Source organism: Delphinus delphis, chromosome X (genome assembly GCF_949987515.2).
Source record: "Delphinus delphis chromosome X, mDelDel1.2, whole genome shotgun sequence".
Classification (NCBI taxonomy): Eukaryota; Metazoa; Chordata; class Mammalia; order Artiodactyla; family Delphinidae; genus Delphinus; species Delphinus delphis.
In genome coordinates, this window is record NC_082704.1 from 1,690,012 (window position 1) to 1,709,821 (window position 19,810).

Here is a 19,810-nt window from a genome sequence, read left to right on the forward strand (position 1 = left end):
AGACACAAAATGTATAAATTCCACACTAGTAAAGGAAAATAAAGGGAAAAAGTTAAGTAAACAATCCAGTAGACCACAAGAAAGGAAAAATAAAAACAGCATATGAAATAAGATGTAAACCCCAAATGTTTCAAGAATCACAATAAGGGTAAGTAGGTTAAATAATTGATTAAAATAGAGTCTCAGATTGGATAGATAAAACAGAGATACATCTAACAAAGTGGTTAAGAAAGACTGAGAATAAAGGAAAAGAAAAAGATGAACCAACTCAATACTAACCAAAGGAGAAGAACTATTATAATGTTAATTATCTTACAAAATAGAATTTAAGGCAAATAAGAGGTAGAAGAAGCATTTATATTGATAAACAAAACAATCTACTTTGGACATTAAAAAAATGAATTTGCCTATGTGTAACTAATAATAGCAGATACTTACAATTCTAAGTACCTTATACTATTAAATCACTTAGTGCTCACAAAAATCCTATGAGGAAGGTACTACTGTGATCCCCATTTTACAGATGAAGAAACTGAGGTACAAACATTAAGTCAATCATAGAGAGGATCCAGGATTTGACATTCGTAGTCCAATACAGATTTTATGATTTTTAACTGCTATGCTATCCTTCCTTTTCTAACAATGTAGTCTATCAATCTATCTATCTATCTACCTACCTATCATCTATCTATCTATCTCTAAAAATTATAAAATCAGTCATTGGAGGAAATGGCCAAATCTACAAAAGATAAGAACAATCTAACATAAAAATAAGTATATATTAGACACATGTGAATGTGCACACATACATTCACACAAAAGCTTGTGCCCAACAGAGAAGGCTTTTCAGGCACACAGAGAATATTTGTAAAACTCAAGCACACATTAGGCCACAGTCTCCTCAAAAATGTTCTCTGACTACAGTGCAACAAAAATAGAAATCACTAAAAAAACCCTCTCCCATAGATTTACAAATATTTAAAACACACTTGCAAATAATCCATTAAAGAGGTAATGGAAAATTCTGAACATCATGAAATGAAAATTTTGATATATATCAAAATCTGTGGCGTTCAGCTATGGTAGTTTTTGGAGGAAAATGCATAGCTTTATAGGCATTTATTTAAAAAGAAGAGATCATGAAACTGAATTAGCAACTGTTCAGCTTAAGAAGCTAGAAAAAGAGCAACAGAACAAAGCCAAAGAAAGATGAGTGAAATAAATAATAAAGATAAATGTGAAAACTAATGAAACCACAAACAAATAATGAAATAACAAACAAAGCAGAAACGATGACCACTACCAAAAGCTGATTTTTTGGAAAGACTAATAAAATGTGCAAACTTCAGACAAGAGTGATCAAGAAAAAAAAAAAGGCAAACAATAATCTGCATAACAGATTAAAGGAGAAAAGTCATATTACCATCTCAATAGACCCAGAAAAGAGATTAGCCATACATAAATCAACACCTGTACCTGATGAAAGTTCTTATCTAACTAAGAATATAAGACAACTTTCTTAACCTAATAAAGGTTAGCTACCACAAAACCTACAGCAGCCACCATACTTAATGGAGAATAAATTCCCTCTGCTTGTTACTACTACCACTGTTCACCTTTGCATCTGAAGTACTAACCAATGCAATAAGAAAAAGAAATGAGCAGGATGGAGATTAGAAAAAAGGAGACTAAATTACCAGTATTTGAGGACTGTTGGATTATGGATTCTATATTACAAAAAAAAGAGAATCAATGAACAACTTACTAAAATTAATAAAAAGTGTAGCAAGGTAGCCAGAAAGAAGGTCAGCATGTAGAAAACATTAGTATTCCTATATACTATCCATCACCAAATAGAAGATGAGACAGAGACAAAGGAGATACAATTCACAAAGCTATAACAACGAGAAGGTATCTAGGAGTAAACCTAACAACAAATGTGCAACACCCTTATGGAGATAATTATCAAAAGTAAGTGAAGAGTAGAAAAGACTACCTAAGTGAATGGAGAGATACACCACACTCATGAAGGAGAAGGTGCTGCATTGCTAACATGACAATTCTTCTAGAAATTAATCTCTGAATCAAATATAAATCCAATAGGTTTGTAAAAACCTGACAAACAGGTCCTAAAATTAACATGGATGAATAAAGACTGTGCAGAATATTTTTAAAAAGAAGAACAAAGAAGAGTACTTGCTTTATCAGATATCAAGACATTTTCAGCTCTGGTAATTAAAGAAGCCTGGTATTGGCTCAGGAATAGACAGATGAATGGAACAGAAAAAGGATGAGACCTTTACATATCTAGTATATGACATCTGGTATATGACATCACGAACCAGTGGGAAAGAAGAGTGTCTTCAATAAATGGTGATTGGAAAATTCAGCGCTCCACATGGACAAAAAGAAAATAGATTCCTACCTTACATTATTCTCAAAAATCACCTCCAGAGGAGTTAAAGATATAAATGTGAAAAACAAAATTCAAATACCATTAAAATAAAATATGAGACAAATGATTTGTAGTAGGGAATTTTCTGAAACTTTCTTAAGTAAGACACAAAAGCACAAAGGCAAATACACATTTTACCACATCGAAATTAAAAACTGTGTTGATAGAAGTCACAATTAACAGGGTTTATAACCAAACGATGGACTGGAATAAGATATTTCCAATGTATAAAACAGACCAGGAATTAATTTCAAGGCCTTATAAAAAATTCCTACAGATCAGGAAGAAAATGACAAATCATCCAACAGAAAAATGGGCAAAGATAAAAGCAGAAGATTCACTGAAGAAGAAATAAAAATGGCCAACACATCTATAAAAGATATTAGATATGATTAGATGTCATGGGGATATAAATTAAGATATCAACAAGGTACCGTTTTTATTTATCAAGTTGACCAAAGAAATTTCAAATGCTGGCAAGGGCGTAGGGAAAATTATATTCTCTTATGTTTCTGATGGGGGTGTAAATTGATAGATCCATTCTGGAGAACAATTTGACAATAACAAGTGAAATGAGAATGAACACTGTATGACTCAGCAATTTACTCCTGGCGCTATACCCTTGAGAAAATCTTGTCTATGTATACATGAGGACATATACATGGATATTCGTTGAGGCATTTTTTTAAATAATAGGGCAAAATTGGAAACAATCCTAACATCCATGAGGAAGAGAATAGACATGTTCATAAGACATGTAAATAAGTTTTAAATATATGATCAAATGCTGCACAGTGATTCATTAATTCTGTCATATTCCAGTTAGTGACCAAAATGAAGTCACTGCCCTCATGGAGCTTACAGTCTTGAGAGAGGAGGCAGAAAGTAACGATACAAGTATCAGATGATGGTATGTGATAAGAGGTAAGATAAAGCAGGCAAAGGAGACAACACATATGAGGGAGCAGCAAGCAGTAGCTATATATACATGTATATAATTTATCCTTCAATGCAGCAATCCCACTTCTAGGAATCTACTCTCAAGATATACCTTTAGCGATATGAAAATACATATGTACAATGTTACTTATTGCAGCTTTACTAGTAATTGAAAAATATTGGAACATTGGAAACTACCTAAATGTCTAAACATAGGAGAGTGATTGAAGAGACTAGGATATATACACACAATAGAGTATTATGCAGCTGTAAAAAAAGAACGAGGAAGAGCTCTGTGCACTGATGTAAAGTGATTTACAGGAGTTATTGTTAGGTGGGAAAAGCAAAGTGCAAAGAGAATATATAGTATGGTGCCTTTTGTACAATAAGGAAGTGAAAATAAGGAAATATACACACACGTGCTAATCGTTATAAAAACAGACAGGAAGGATAACCCAGAAAACAAAGAAGTTGGTTATCTACAAGAGGTGGGGGAAATGGAGCAGAAGGGGTATGGGAGGGATAGGAAGGGGGGAAAAACCCTAAAACAGAAAACAAACGAACCTGATTGGATGTCAACTGAATATTATAACCACATTGAGGAGGAAATAAAACACTAACTCATAAACACTAGTTTAAAAAATTATTTTTTGGGCTTCCCTGGTGGCGCAGTGGTTGAGAGTCCGCCTGCCGATGCGGGGGACGCGGGTTTGTGCCCCGGTCCGGGAAGATCCCACATGCCGCGGAGCGGCTGGGCCCGTGAGCCATGGCCGCTGAGCCTGTGCGTCCGGAGCCTGTGCTCCGCAACGGGAGAGGCCACAGCAGTGAGAGGCCCGCGTACCGCAAAAAAAAAAAAAAAAAATATATATATATATATATATATTTTTTTTTTTAAGCTTATTTGACTATTTAACCTCAGTATTGGGCAAGGTTGCTGGGCCAAGGGGGACTGTCAAGAGGCCCAAGCTCTTAGTAGGTTTGTTTATGGCAGTGGAAGTGTGAAGCAAGTTGGCTATATTACAGCCTGGGGCAAATGTGTGACTGAATGTGTCATTGTTGGGAGTAAGGGTTCTCACTGGAATAAGCGAGGTACAGATAAGGAACGGAGGAAGACAAATAAGAAGCCCAGGGGGATGAATGTGGCATGAAGGTATACATGTACATGCATGCAAATGTGCACATGAATATGTATGCATGTATGTAAATATGTATGTGTGTAGAGTAATAAGTACATGAATATGTTTCTTAGCTCCTTTCAGTGAAAGAAGCCCAGTAGCAACTAATACACTCAACACCCAGATCTCGGTCCCTAATATCGTTCTTTACTAAAAGAAACCAGGGCTCCTCAGAGAAATAGCCGATCTCAGAACTGGGGCAGAAAGTAAGGCAGTGCTCAAATAAGTAAGGAAAGTAATGAATTATAAGACATTGAAAGATGGAAACCTGTGAGTCCACACCCATAATAAAGAGATAAATCGATGGATAAACAAATGGACAGGACTCTTGCTTTTAGTAGCAAAGATAGAAAGAGAGGATGAGAATGATAAGGTAAATGGGGCAAAATGTTAAGAGTAGGTGAATCTGGTTAAAGTGTATGTGGGTTGTTTTTATTCTATTCTGGATACTTTTCTGTCAGTTTGAAATGATTTCCAAATAAAAATGGAAAATATTTAATTTATAACAGCATCAAGATTATAAAATATTTTGATGTAGCACAGGTGATGGGTTGTCACTTGCATAACTTTTAAGTATGTACCTTTAAAAGATGGATTCTATTAACATAACTATAATATCATTATCACACTAAAAATTAACGACAATTCTGTACTATTGTCCAATATCCAGTCTGTGTTCAGATTCTCCATTTTCACATTTTTTCTTTATACGTAGTTTTTTTGTTTGAATTAGGAACCAATTGAGGTCAAGTGGAATGATATGTTTTCAAGTGTCTTTTTTTTTATAGTTTTCAGATTTTCTGTGTGTTCAGTTTTTTTTAAATAAATTTATTTATTTATTTATGGCTGCGTTGGGTTTCATTGCTACACGTGGGCTTTCTCTAGTTGTGGCGAGTGGGGGCTACTCTTTGTTGTGGTGCGTGGGCTTCTCATTGTGGTGGCTTCTCTTGTTGCAGAGCACAGGCTCTAGGTGCGTGGGCTTCAGTAGTTGTGGCACACCAGCTCAGTAGTTGTGGTTCGTGGGTTCTAGAGCGTAGGCTCAGTGGTTGTGGCGCATGGGCTTCGTTGCTCCACGGCATGTGGGATCCTCCCCGACAAGAACTGGAGCCCGTGTCCCCTGCATTGGCACGCGGATTCTTAACCACTGCACCACCAGGGAAGCCCTGTTTTCAAGTGTCTTTTGAACTGCAGTTTCTTCCTCTAGCTCTTTTGGGTTTTTTTTTTGCAATTGATTTGTTGAGAAAACTGTGTTGTTTGTACTGTAGAGTTCCCACGGTCTGTATGTTGATGATTGCATCCCTGTGGGGGTAGTTTAACAAGTTCCTCTGAGCTTATTATTTCCTGTAAATTGTTAGTTGGATCTAGAGGGCTGACCAGCTTTGGGTTCAAGTTTTCCTTTTTTTTAGCAAGAATAGTTCATATGTGGAGCTGGGAGACTTTAACACACTTCTCTCAGTAATTGGCAGCTTTATGTAGTGAACATGTACAGAACACTGGACTGCACACCACAGACTGCACACACAAGGGAACTTTACAAAAACTGACCACATACTGGAAGTAAAGCACGTCTTAACATGTTTCAGAGGATCAAAATTATTCATAGCATGATCTCTGACCACAGTGTAATTAAGCTAGAAACCCATGAGAAAGGAAAAAAAGAACAAACCAGCAGCCCCTGCCATTTGTAAGCTGGCCTGGCTCTCACAGCCAGGCCATGCTGTTCTTTGAGTGGGTGTAAACCCTCTCATGGAATAGCAAGCTTAGACAAGGTTACTCTGAGACCATGATAAAGTCAGATGAAGCAAGGCCATTTCATGATTTTTTTCTAAGCACAGATAAAACCAAGGTCAGTGTGCAACCGGCAGATACCAAACATTTCCCTCTTACCTTTAGACTCACTGTAGTTGATCTCTCTCTCTATAGAGAAGATTTACTGACATCTTCAGTCACAGAATTGCCCTTGCTTTCTGATTGCATCTAAAGCAAACCCTCAATTCCTTGGACTCTCCCCCAAATCACCCAACTAAAGCCCAAATATTACAATAGGTTCTTTCTAGTACATTCATTCTGAGACACCCCACAGCTCCCCATGACGTGCATCTCACTCACTACAGAGAGTAATAGGCCCAACTTGTTCATCTACAGTTGTGCTTCTGGGCATGTTGACACTCATAACAAAAAGATTACTAGGAAAATCCCCACATGTTTAGAAATGAAGAAATACACATTTAAATAACCCAGCGTTCAAAGACAACAACATGATGGAAATTAGGTAATGTTTCATCGAATCATTAAAAAATACTACTCATCTGAATTGGTCAGTGGCCTGACAGGAAACAGACGGTGCATGCAAACTAAGTAATTTGAGGAGAGTTAAATAAAGGGATTGGAGTGGTTTTGTAGTTTGTCATCTTGAGTACCCTGAACTACATTTCCCAGAATTCCCTTTCCTATAGGTTTCAGTTAGGGTGGGCCACATAAGAGATTCTGATGGGAGATTTGGAGAAGAGAAGGGAAACACACATCACTGACAACATTCTCCTAACTAGAAGATAGAAGGAACAAAATAACAAGAAAAAGACAAATAACACAGTATAAAAATGGGCCAAAGTTTTGAACAGACATTTTTTTTCACATTACACACCCACCAGATTGGTGGGAACCAAAAAGTCTGACGATTCTAAGAGCTGGCACACCTGTGGAGCAATGGAAAATTAATTTCATACACTGCTGACGGGAATGCGTGCTGGAAAACAGGCTGGCATTTTGTGAGAAGATTGAAGGCATACTTCTATGAGCCAACATTTCATTGCCAAGTATACAAACTCTGGGGAAACTTATGTACGTTGGCACCAGGAAACAAGTGTAGGTGGTTGTAATGGGTTCAACAGTAGCCCCCAAGAGACACGTGCACATCCTAACTCCCAGACCCTGTGAATGGGACCTTATTTGGAAAAAGGGTCTTTGCAGGTGTGACGAAGTTAAGGATCTTGAGATAGGATCATCCTGGGTTATCTGGGTGGGCCCTAAATGCAATGACAAGTGTTCTTGTAAGAGCAAGGCAGAGGGAGATTTGGATAGACAGAAGAGGAGAAGGTCATGTGATCAGGGGCAGAGGTTGAGTGATTCTCCCCTAGAACCTTCAAAGGGAGCAGGGCCCTGCTGACACCTTGATCTTGGATCTCTGGCTTCCAGAACGGTGACACAGTAAATTTCTATTGTAGTAAACCACCAAGTTTGTGGTACTGTTAAGACAGTCACAGGGAACTGAAACAATGGTTCATCATAGCATTTGGGTGCTGAAAACAAATCCACTATCCAGCGAGGATAGAATGGATATATAAGCTATGGTAAAGTTATACAGAGGAGGGACTTCCCTAGTGGCACAGTGGTTAAGAATCCGCCTGCCAATGCAGGGCACATGGGTTCGATCCCTGGTCTGGGAAGATCCCACATGCCGTGGAGAAACTAAGCCCATGTGCCATTAGCTTGCACTCTAGAACCTGTGAGCCACAACTACTGAGCCCACATGCCACAGCTACTGAAGCCCGCGCACCTAGAGCCCGTGCTCTGCAACAAGAGAAGCCATTGCAATGAGAAGCCCGTGCACCGCAACGAAGAGTAGCCCCTGCTCACCACAACTAGAGAAAGCCCACGTGCAGCAACAAAGACCCAATGCAGCCAAAAATAAATAAATAAAAAGTTATACAGAGGAATACCCTACCAAAATATGAGAATAAACTCTATATATACTACAGCATGGGTGAATTTTAAAGACAGTGCTGAGTGAAATAAGCAAGACACAGAAGAATACATAAATTACAATTCTATTTATATAAAGTTTTAAAAGAGGAAAACTTAAAGCACATTTTTTATGGTTGGATGTATGTTCAGGTGGCAAAACTCTGATGAAAAGCAGGGAAATGGTTACCATAGAAGTTAAGGAGGGAGAGGGAGATGATTTCGAGCAGACATGCTGGGGCCAGAGGGTAGGACTCTAAGTTTTTGATCTGGGGATGGTTATAAAAGTATATTCACTTTTTTTTTGTCTGCGCCACACAGCACATGAGATCTTAGTTCCCCAACCAGGGGTCAAACCCATGCCCCCTGCAGTGGAAGCGCAGAGCCATAACCTCTGGACTGCCAGGGAAGTCCCTAACAGCATGTTCACTTTATTTAAAGTTCAGGAAATGCATGAAAAACATACATGATTTACACCGTTCTCCGCATCTGTGTTGTACTTCACAATTTGAAAGGTTAAAACATTACAAAACAGAATTGAAATGATGACTATTTGCAGATGATATGCCTCTATATCTGGAAAATCCAAGAGAATCTACTTTAAAATGTCACAAAGAGTTAAGAAGAATGCACTAAGTTGGCTGGGTACAGAATCATTTAGACAAATGACAAACTAGAAGACATAATGAAAGAAAAAACTCCATTTAACAAAAAAGATAAAATATCTAGAAATGAACTTAACAAGAAATATGCAAGACCTATGAAAAGAAACTTTAAAATGTTCCTCTGGGACATAAAAAAAAGTCCTGACTGAATGCAAAGGTCTACCATGTTCTCAGGCAGGAAAATTTAACTTCAAAAAGATGCAAAATCTCCCTACATCAATCTATAAACTAAAAATGATCTCAAAAATAAGATATAATTTGTTGGAACTTGTCGAGGTGATTCTCATATATTACTACGGAAAACTAAAGGAGTGAAAATAGCCATCAGATATTAAAACATAATAAACGTACAGTAATTTAAAAAGTATGGTAATGGTGTATGAAGACAATGACAGAATAGGAAAAAAAGGAAAGTCTAAAATACACCTGAATAGAAATAAGAATTTAGTATATGATAAAACTGTTATTTCAGTTCAGGGGAAAATGAGTCACTCAATAAATGGTGTTGGGACCCCTAAGTGGCCATCTCGGAAAAATATAAAGTTGAATCCCTACCTCATCCAGCAAACTAAATTTCAGATGGATCAGATTTAAAGATTAAAAAAGCAAAATGATAAAACTACTAGAAGAAACAATGGTACATTTAAAATATAATTTTGGAGGAGGGAACAACTTTTAAAGTACAACTTAGACCTCAGAAGCCAAAAAAGAAAAGGGATCCTAATTAAGTACATAAAAACAAACAAAAAAATTTCTTTAATACAAAAATTACCGGGCTTCCCTGGTGGCTCAGTGGTTGAGAGTCCGCCTGCTGATGCAGGGGACACGGGTTCGAGCCCCGGTCTGGGAAGATCCCACATGCCGTGGAGCGGGTGCGCCCGTGAGCCATGGCCGCTGAGCCTGCGCGTCCGGAGCCTGGGCTCCACAACGGGAGAGGCCACAACAGTGAGAGGTCCGCGTACCGCAAAAAAAAAAAAAAAAAAAAAAAAGTAAAACTATAAAAACAGATTTATAAAAAGAAAACTGGACTATATCTTTCTAGTCCTTGGATAAAGATGTTATTAAGCAAATATGCAGACACCACAAAAGGAAAACTCGCTAACATCTGACGGCATAAGGATAAAAAATACAACTTCTGCATCACAATAAATGTACTATAAACTAAGTTAAAAATAAATAACTGTGGAAGAAAGCATATGCAACACGTATAACAGATGAAGGGCTAATGTCAAGCAGATAAGAAGAACTACAAGTCAAAAGGAAAAAAGACAAAGAATATGAACAAGCAGTTCGCTGAAGCGTCAATGGGAACGGCCCATAAGTATTTGAAAAGGTGCTCAACCTGACTGTTAGTAATCAGGAAAATGCTAATGATAACAAGGAGATACCATTTTCCCATGAGTGTTGGCAAGGGTGGGGGGAAGGGGGAGCTCGTATATACTCTTGATACAGGCTCTTTTGGAGGGAAGTTTGACAGTATCTATTTTTTTAAGTGCCCGTATCCTTTGAACCCAGTAAATGCCACTTCTGAGTATCTGTGGAGGGGACTGTTCATTGTCCCCACCTGAGGCTGTCTTTCCTGGGCGCTGGGCAGCTCAGCTAGACGGTTTCCCAGTCTCCTATGGGGTTGGTGTGGTGGCCCCTTCACTTCACTGGTGCCCGAGCACGGGTGTGCCACTGCAGGAGCTGACCCCGCAGTCAAGGCAATGTCCTTGAGCCGAGCTCCTGGGCATGGTCCCTGGACCACTGCTCAGCCACTAGCTGTCTGTTAGTGGTCGATGATGAGGCTAGTACAGACATCAGGAAGAAGTGTTATGAAGCTGTTATAGCAATTCAACATCGCCATGACGTCTTTATTGCATTTTACCGAAGTCTTGGTCTGCTGTGCATTGTGGGCGGGCATATAAGCTGGTCTGGAGGAGACAGAATAAACAAGATGCAAGGACCCGGGGTCCCTGAGTGACTGTACGGGGCAGAGCTGCCACATCAACCTGGACCGCTCAGCTCAGACTTCTGTGGGCAAGGAATAATCTTCAGTCTTCCGTAAACCACCACATTATTGGTGGACTCTTTGTTGAAGCCATCTAGTGCCGCCCTACCTGACTCAGCATCCATCCTGTCCTGTGTGATGGGGCAAGGCTGCCCATGCAGCATTGTTTCCAAAACCCTGCAAGACACCTGAATGTGCACCAGGGAGCAGAAGCAGGGAACAAAGCATGCTATATCTGTGCTGTGGAATACTGAGCTGTAGTTAGAAGCTCTATCCCAGGCATGCTTCATTATATGAAGAGAGTAAGCTGCAGAATAATCATATAGTGTGAGAAACTCTCCCACGTATATGTATCTATATGCATGTGAATGTGCGGAAAATGTCAGGAAGAATCCTTTCGGGGGGATTAGGAGGGGCCTAGAGAGTGGCCAAAAGGGCCTCTATTTTACCCCTATTTGTTTAATATTTTAAAATGAGCTTATACCCATGTTTTGCTTGTGTAATTAAAATAAATTTAAAAGAATATAAAATACAGAACATTTATACATTTTAAAATAATAATACAATACAGAATAATAACGTCATTCAGTGGTTCGGTGTACCAGCACAGCATTCACTGCACTGAGTAAAAGAACTTTAAGAATGAAATTTAGTACTCAGCTGTTTGATTCCATTTAGGTCATGAATATTTTCAGAAAAAGTCCTACGGGGAATTCTCATTTTGTAAGATTTTCCAGAAGGAAAATCTCCAAAGTTGTATACAACTCTGTCTTTGATAAATCATCTCTGATCCTGAAATAATAAAGAATTGAAGGTATGAAGAAAAGAATCAAGTTTTAGAGAAAAACGAGGCTCTCAAAACAGGAGGGATGGGGGTTGATGTGTGGGGGGGTGATAGTTAAAGGGTTTAGCGTTTCTTTTTGACCTGACAAAATGTACTAAAATTAACTGGTGATGGTTTTGAACATCATCATATTGTACACTTCAAATGGGTGAATTGTATCATGTGTGAGTCGTATCTCAATAAAGCTGTTAAAGAAAATAAACAGAAGGCTAGAAACAAAACAAAACAAAACAAAACAATTTGGTCTCAACTAAACAAACGTCAAACCAGACTTTACAAAATGCTTAAATTGCTAAAAAATTTCAAGGAAATCTTGTCACAAGAACTGCTATAGATGCCGACAGTTTTCAGTGACTAAAGACAATGGGTTTTTGAGATTTGACCAAACTGTTAATCCTAGGTTCTGTTGACTTAAAAAATGCGCAACGTGAGAGTTGCGAGTTAAGTTTTATTTGAGGCAAAATGAGGACTGCAGCCCGGGAGACAGCGTTTCAGATAACTCTGAGAAACTGCTCCAAGGAGGCGAGGGGAGGAGCCAGGATATATAGGAGTTTTGCAATGAAGAGCAGGTAGTTGGGAACATCAAAAGATTACTGTTAATGAAAGAAAACTAGACGTCTCAAGTTAAGGAATTTAGCGCTTTTCTATGTCTGGGAAGATGCAAGAGTCTGGGCTCACTGAAATCATTCCTTTGACATGTACCTCAGCTATCTGGGGCCAGTATCCTGTGTTTTTTCATCCTGAGTTTCCTCAGGGCTCACGGCGGGGAGTGGCTGCAGCCTGATGGCTGCGGGATGGCAGGTATTCTTTTCAGCCCGGAGTTTCCTCAGGGCTCACCAGCTCACTTTGGAGGGCTGCAATCGTTGGTGACTGTGACATCCTTTGTTTCTTGATATGGCAGGAAATATTCCATTTATAACTATTCCATTTATCAGTACAAACTTCCTTGTGGAAAACATACTACTGAAACCTTTCTTCTCAAATCCTCGAAAAGCATGAGGTCATGCTGAGGCAAGTGCACAGCACAAGGACCCAATGAACCAGTCACAGGCAACTGAGAGCATGGGTCCTGAAAGTCGGAGGATGAAAGTGTGTAACGAAATTGGAATAACAGTTACATTTGGAGAAAATTTCAGAATTACTGAATCTCAGAAGTTCATTCTCTGATGGCGAGATTCGGGACTTGGCCTTGGCCATCTTCCGTGCCAGCTCGGTGCTGTGAGGCTTCTAGAGGTTCAGGGTCAGCAGTCCCCACCCCCAACAATTCAGCACCTCCCATTCAGCTTCCCAGAGTGCAGGCGTCTCCTGGTCTGGGGGGTGGGGCTTCTGAGTCAAGGCTGAGGCTGCATCCATTCCCATCCTCCGGGCACGTGCCACTCACCTGTCATCTCCAACCAGACTTTCAAGTGGAACGAAGTTGAGTCCGGCCAGCCTTCCTGCTCCCTGACGTGCCTGGGGCTCTGGCACCCACCCCGGCTCCCCCGGGGCCCTCCTTCCCTTCCCGAGGGTTCTGGGCCCGCACCTCGCCCCATCTCCCCGTCTGTAAAGGGAGCCATCGGCGCCCGGCTCCGGGGGTTGGGTGCGGGCGGAGGAGGCGCCCCGGGGGTGGGGCGTAGGGGGTCGCCCTGCCCCCCAGCTCCCCAGGCCCTGTCTGGCGGCCGCCGTCCGCCCGCTGCCCTGCCCCCACCTGCACGTGCCGCAGAATCCTCCGAGCGCACCAGTCCCCCAGCTCCGCGTAGCTGCCCGCCAGCTCGTCGTCGGCCTCCCCGAGCTGCTCCACCAGGCTGAGAAGCATCATGGGCACCGCCATGGACTCCGCGGCCGGGGCCCCAGGGAGCTGGGGCCGGCCCAGCCCAGAGGGGTCCTCCCGCACCCAGTGCACGATCTGATCCATCATCTCCACCGCTTCGCTCTGGGGAGGGATGAGGGGAGGCCCAGGCTGAGCTGCATCATGGGCGCCGCCATGGACTCTGAGGCCGGGGCCCCAGACAGGAAGGTCTTTGTGATGTAAAATCAACAGGACATGAGGATGGAGGGAGGGTGGTTCATTTGCTAACATTATGCGCTTGTGTTTGGCTCTGCAGTGTTTTTTTTAAATTTATTTTTTTATTTTTAACCCAAGTGTAACCGGTATCCACTAAACTGCACAAATCCTAAGAGCCCAGCTTTGTGAACTTGGGTCCCATTTGTGGTAGCACTTTGGTTATGGGTCTGTCTCGTTGTAGTGCTCTGTCCCCGGGGCAGGGGTTACGTCATTGTCTTTTGGACTTGGAAAACAGAAGGTCCTCAATAAATGCTTGTTGAATGAAGGTCAGAGAAGGGGTGAGGGGTGAGAGAGTACAGGGGTTTTTTCTAAGCTGTTTTGCCTGAAAAAATTTGGGGGCCATATTTTTATTATATATTTTAAAATATTTTAATTAAAGCAGTAATATGTGCTCAGTGGGGAAAAGGTCAAACTCATAAATGCATGAATCCAAGAGAAGCCCAAGTCCCCTCACCTCCATTCATGGCGGGCAGGGCAGCCTTGCCCACGAGTTTCTCTCTTCTTCTTTCTTCTTTCTCTCATCACCAGTGTGACAGTTTCAGTCCAGTCCTGCTGGACCACCTCAGACTCACATCAACGGTGCACTTCAATGTGAGGCTAGTGGCAGCCCAGCAGTCAGTCTTTTGAATGAAATGCATTTTAGCCCAGTGTTCCGATGATGACCTGGGCCAGCGGGGCTGGCACCCAGCGGATGCTCAGCATCTCTTGGAGGGGCTGGTGAGGGTGGACCTCGATACAGCTCTGGAAGCTTCAGCCTAGTGGGCTAGGAGACTATTGGGAGTATTCTGCATTTTAGCAGAAGTATCCCCTTTCTACTTACATGCTGGCTATGGACTGCATGTCTGTGCCCGCCCCCCCAACTCATACATTGAAATCCTAACCCTCAATGTGATGGGATTAATAGGTGAGGCCTTTAGAGGGCTTTTAGTTCATAAGGATGGAGCCCCATGAATGGAATTAGTGCCCTTATAAAAGAGACCGCAGAAAGCTCCCCCACCCTTTCCACCACAGGAGGACACAGCTAAATGACAGCCATCTATGAATCAGGAAGCAGGTCCTCGCTGGATACCAGCTCTGCCAGCACCACGATCTTGGACTTCCCATTCTCCAGAACTGTGAGCAATAAATATGTTGTTTAAAAGCTACCCAGTGTATGGTATGTTTGTTATAGCAGCCTGAATGGACTGTGGCCCCTCCCAGGTGGTCTGTGAGCTGGGCAGAAGTGGGCTGGGGCACAGGGCCGTGGGTGGGAGCCTCCTTAGCAATGAGGGAGGCTCAGACGCTGGCCCATGAGGTGGGGGGTCTGGGGACTGTGAACTCTCAGGTAAGCAAAAGACTTCTGGGGGCGCTCAGAGGAGGGTGGTGTTGAGAGAAGCCCTGGAGGTCCACAAGGCCCCAAGAGAAAAGCCCCAGGCTGTCCCCCCTCCCCTGGGCCCATTATTAGCTATTCAAGTGGACCTGTGGCCTTGACTTTTACAGAGGGAAGTTTGCCAGAACAGAGCTTGCACATGTTTTAAGGAGAACTCGGTGAAACTCTTAGTAGCAAGCGCATCATGAAACCGGCAAAGCAAACGCATGGTTCTTTCCAAACTGGGCTGCGCGTGGGGCAGGGCGGCATCACGCCACCTGCTAGAACCTGCATTTGGGTAGAAGAATAATTGACAGCGTGGTGAGGACGGGACCATGGGGGAAAGATGACATAGGCCTTGCCTGGGCGCCTCCAGGGAGACTGGGTTGGTGGGTGGAGTCATGCACCTTTCCAAGATGTGGCTTCCTCTTGTTGGAGCACATCGTGGCCCAGAAGGGCCCAACCCAAGCACTTCCTGGAGCCCACTTTACACTTGGCCTTCCAGGATGGGGCAGCTGACTCCATGGCCGATCTCTGTTTGTTTGCATCTGGGAGGGTCAGGAAGCCAGCAGCCTGTCCTTGTCACCTGCCTTTTCTGAGGCTATGGACACTACAGAGAAGGCCAGCCACTGGCCACCAAGAAGACTGACCTCCCCACTCCCACGCAGCCCAGAGAGGCTGGCCAATTCTCAAGTCCCAGAAGCCACTTCTGTCACCCCATTCCTGATTCCTAGGGGAGAAGCTCAGGGTCAAGCCGGTTTTCTGCTTCCACTTGGAATTCAGACCCAGGGGAGAGCTCCAGCTGGAGTGGAGGGAAGCAACTGGCTGAATGACAGGCCCTTCCGCCAAGGGAGAGCTTAAACTTCCAGGAAAACCAGCCTTCTCTCTCAGGGCACCTGCTTTCCCCTCTAGGCATCCAGCAGGCAGTTGCAGGGGCTGGCGGGGGGGCAAGGCAGGGGCGGAACTCCAGAGCGTGGAGAAAAGAGGAAGGGGAGAACTGATAAAGCAAGCTTTGACGAAATAAGTCAAGGAAGACCAATGCCATTGAACATACATTTATTGAAGTCTACTCGATGCAAGGCACTGTGCTGGATCTGGAAGGGGAATCAGACATGAAGGGTCACCCTGTCTTCTAAGAGCTCACAATCTAATGGGCCGGGGAGGGTGGGAGGGAGAAGCTCTAGTGCAAAGCTGGTTATAGTAAGTGCCATAACACAGACAAGTTAAGGGGACTGGGGAGGAATGAGAAATAGTGCCAACAACCGAAATACAAGCTGGGGCAGGACACAGCTGTCCTCACATCTGCAAGTAGTGCTGAAGGCCATTTTTGTTTAAAGAGACCATTTCTACTCTTGAAAATAAACACCCAACTGATGCAATGAGAACTACACAACGTAAGGATACTAGTCATACAGAAGTCATCAATTCCCCAATCTGACGGGTTTGCTACGAGTAGCGAGACACTTCCAAAATAAAGAACAGGGTGGGTGGTGACTTAAACTCATTTCCTGGGGCAAACATGGGGTCAGTACAGGAACAGTGCCCAGACAGAAAAGCATTGGTCAAACTCAGAGACTAGGAGGCATAGATTTGCACCCACCCTAGCAAACAGAATACAGTACCACGTTTAAAACAGGTGTTTACGACAGTCAGGTGGGCCTTGGGCCAGGAACGAGGGCCAGGTAGGACATGAGGAAAGCGAGCCGTGTTATTCTTCTCAGGAAGCAGCCACATGGGACAATGCAATTGCTCTTGACAGACTGCAAAAAGCAGAGACCCACTCAAGCTGGCCTAGGTCAAGGGAGTCTATGGCAGGGACACAAGTGGACCGGTGAGGGCAGTTGCCAGAGATCCCAGAAGGTAACCCAGTCAGGCCTCCCTTGCGGTGCTGGGGTTGAGGCTGCTCTGGGGGTGCCCAGCCGGAGCCCACAGATCTTCAAGCTGGTGCTGCCCATGGGGGCAACTCCTCTAAATCCCAGGTGGCTCCCTCTTTCTTCCAGCACCAACTAGAAACTTCTGTTTCCTTGTTTGTACTTCACAGTTGGAGAACCTGAAAGGTCTGGTCCATGTCTCCAGCGCTGTGGACCGGTTGCTGCCTTTGAGTCAGGTGCTCAGTTCTGGTTGAATTAATGTGGCCTAGACGGGGTGGGGGCCACATGGCGCACAATGGGGCTGGAGCCCCAGGCACGTGGAATGCAGCCCCACGCGAGAGAGACTGACGCCCACCGTAACCGGTGGGGCTCAGTCTGGAATGACACAACTAATGGGTATGACACAACTAATCCACACGGTTAATCTTATTAAGCAGCACAAGTGGTAAACGGTTACTTTCTTTTGAAAATTTCAGCAAGTGTTCAAAACTTTAATAAAAGCAATGGAGGGTTTCTTTCAGAATGTAAGAAAAGGGCCTATTTCGAAGGAGAGCCAGCATTCTGTATAACCCACCTGCTCTCCATTTGCCTTGCAAAAGGAATACATGTGATTAGAAAGAAAAATGAAATGAGGTAGATACACAAATGCATAGACAAGCACACACGACAGCAAGTCTGATCACGTTTTGCATCTGACGTAGCAGTAGACCTAGAGAGTCCAAGGAAATCCACCCCCCAGGGACCAGAGGCAAACACTTGAACTCGGTGCAACTACAGGACACACATTAAAGCCACAGAGAGAGCACGGACTTCACCTGCAAACAGAGTGACGGAAAAGACGTGTTCACTCTGGCAGACGGCCTGTTCAAGAGAAAATCATAGAACCAAGAGTGGAACAAAGGAAAGGAGGGCATGACGGGATGCCAAGATGCCATGCCCTAGCTGGGGACAAGTACAGCGGTGACGGCGACGCTAAGTTCTGAGTTAATACTGCATCTGGATCCTTCATAAAACCCGGGCAAGACATGGCAAGGTACTTCCAGGTTAAGGTGCCAGACTTGCCCCACCGTGGACGCCAACATTCCTTACCAAATAACAGTTGTAGCAAATACGTCATAACAGCTTGAAAAGAGAAAACTCATGAGAGAAGGAAGTAGTGATTTCACACACAGATTCACAACTACTGCAAGAACTGAGGCCCCCAGAGCAGAAAGAATCACTACGCAACAAGTGCTGTCAGCTTCTCTCCAGCCCGGGGGTCAGGATGGAGACGTCACAGAGAGCCACTGGCGTGGCCTGGGGGCCATTCCAGAGTACCTTCTGGCTAAGGTCACAAGGGTCACTGTGGGACCCTGCTTCCCAGCCTCTACCCCAGGCACAGCTGCTGGGAAGTCACACTACAGCCCCGGTGAGGCCAGCTTCTATCTGTGGGCTCTGCGGGCCACTGGAGGAGCCAGGTTCCTGGCCAGCCCTTGCTGCTGAAAGTGACAGGCCAGCCCCAGGATGACCAACTTCTACTTTTATGCCACGTGGGCCGTCGTCAGAAGGGCATCGTTGCCCTCCAAACCCTTGTTGTACTGCCCCTCCTGGGCAAGGCTGTTTGTTACAAGTCACAGCCCAGGCCTGGTGTGGCCATCAGTGGGGCACGGTTCGTCTCCCAGCCTTTGCTCTGTCGCCCCTCTTAGGTGTGGCTGCAAGAGGTGACGTCAGAACACATGGGTGAATTTCCCCCTAGTTGCGAAAAGCAGAAGCCACTAAACCGACCTCTTTCTAGTTCCAGAATCACTCGCTAGGAGGATGCCATCCACGCGACGGTGTCAGTCGGGTAAGTCTTCTTGTGTTTTAGATGTCTCTCGGGTGGATCTGCTGCTCAGGCACTGAGTCCACGCTCAGCATGGCCAAGGCTCCCGGGAGCTGGCAAGACCAAGTTCGGACCGCCCCGTTGATCTAGGTGAGGCCCAGCCCTGCTGCTGAAGGTTAGGGCTATACCGAGGAACAGTCAGAGTGTTCTGGCCAATCCGAGATGGAAATTCCTCTCGAGTGCCTGAGTGGCCAGGTTGGATAGTCAAGTACCGCCCACAGACATGCAGAGTCTGCATCTTGGATGAGGAGTGAGCCTGTGTCTCCGGCCCATTTCCATCCAGCCTGCCCACCTGGAGCATCCACCTTTTGGTGGGGCAGGGTTTTCAACTTTTCGTTTGTAATTCAAATTCTAGAAGAAAATGTCATCATCTCTAACTACTGAAGCAATGGAAGTTAAGACTTAACTGACGACAGTGAATGTTTGGATACGTAAAAATCAAAAGCTTGCACAACAAAAATGTAATAAAACTGCTACAAAGAGCAAAGCAATAAAACTGGAAAAGAGATCATCACAATCGATACAGAAAGAACTGCTGTATAAAGTCAATATATCCAAAGGTAACTTGGTAACTGGTCAAAGGAGATGAACGTACTCTGCATGCACGAAAACGGAAACAGTATTTTAAGTCATCACGTGAGAGAAAGAAGATGAGACTAGGAGTCAGGAGGCCTGGGTCCATCCTCAGTTTGGGTACTAATGAGTCACAGAACAGCAATAACCATGGTGATGACGGCAGATGACTTCACTGAGTGTGAACCTCCACGCCAGGCACGGCGTCGCAGTCGTTGCGATAACCTTAGGAGGTAGTCCTGTGATCATCCCCATTTTACAGAGGTGGAAACGGAGGATTGGAGAAGTACCATCTAGGCCCCAT

General features: G+C 43.8%; 1 protein-coding gene across 1 annotated transcript in view; it reads right to left on the reverse strand.

The window, feature by feature from the left end:
- The window catches only part of LOC132418601 (paraneoplastic antigen Ma6E-like), a 302,944-nt gene that overhangs the window by 182,571 nt on the left and 100,563 nt on the right, over nucleotides 1-19,810 (reverse strand). The gene's annotated exons all lie outside the window — the stretch shown is intronic.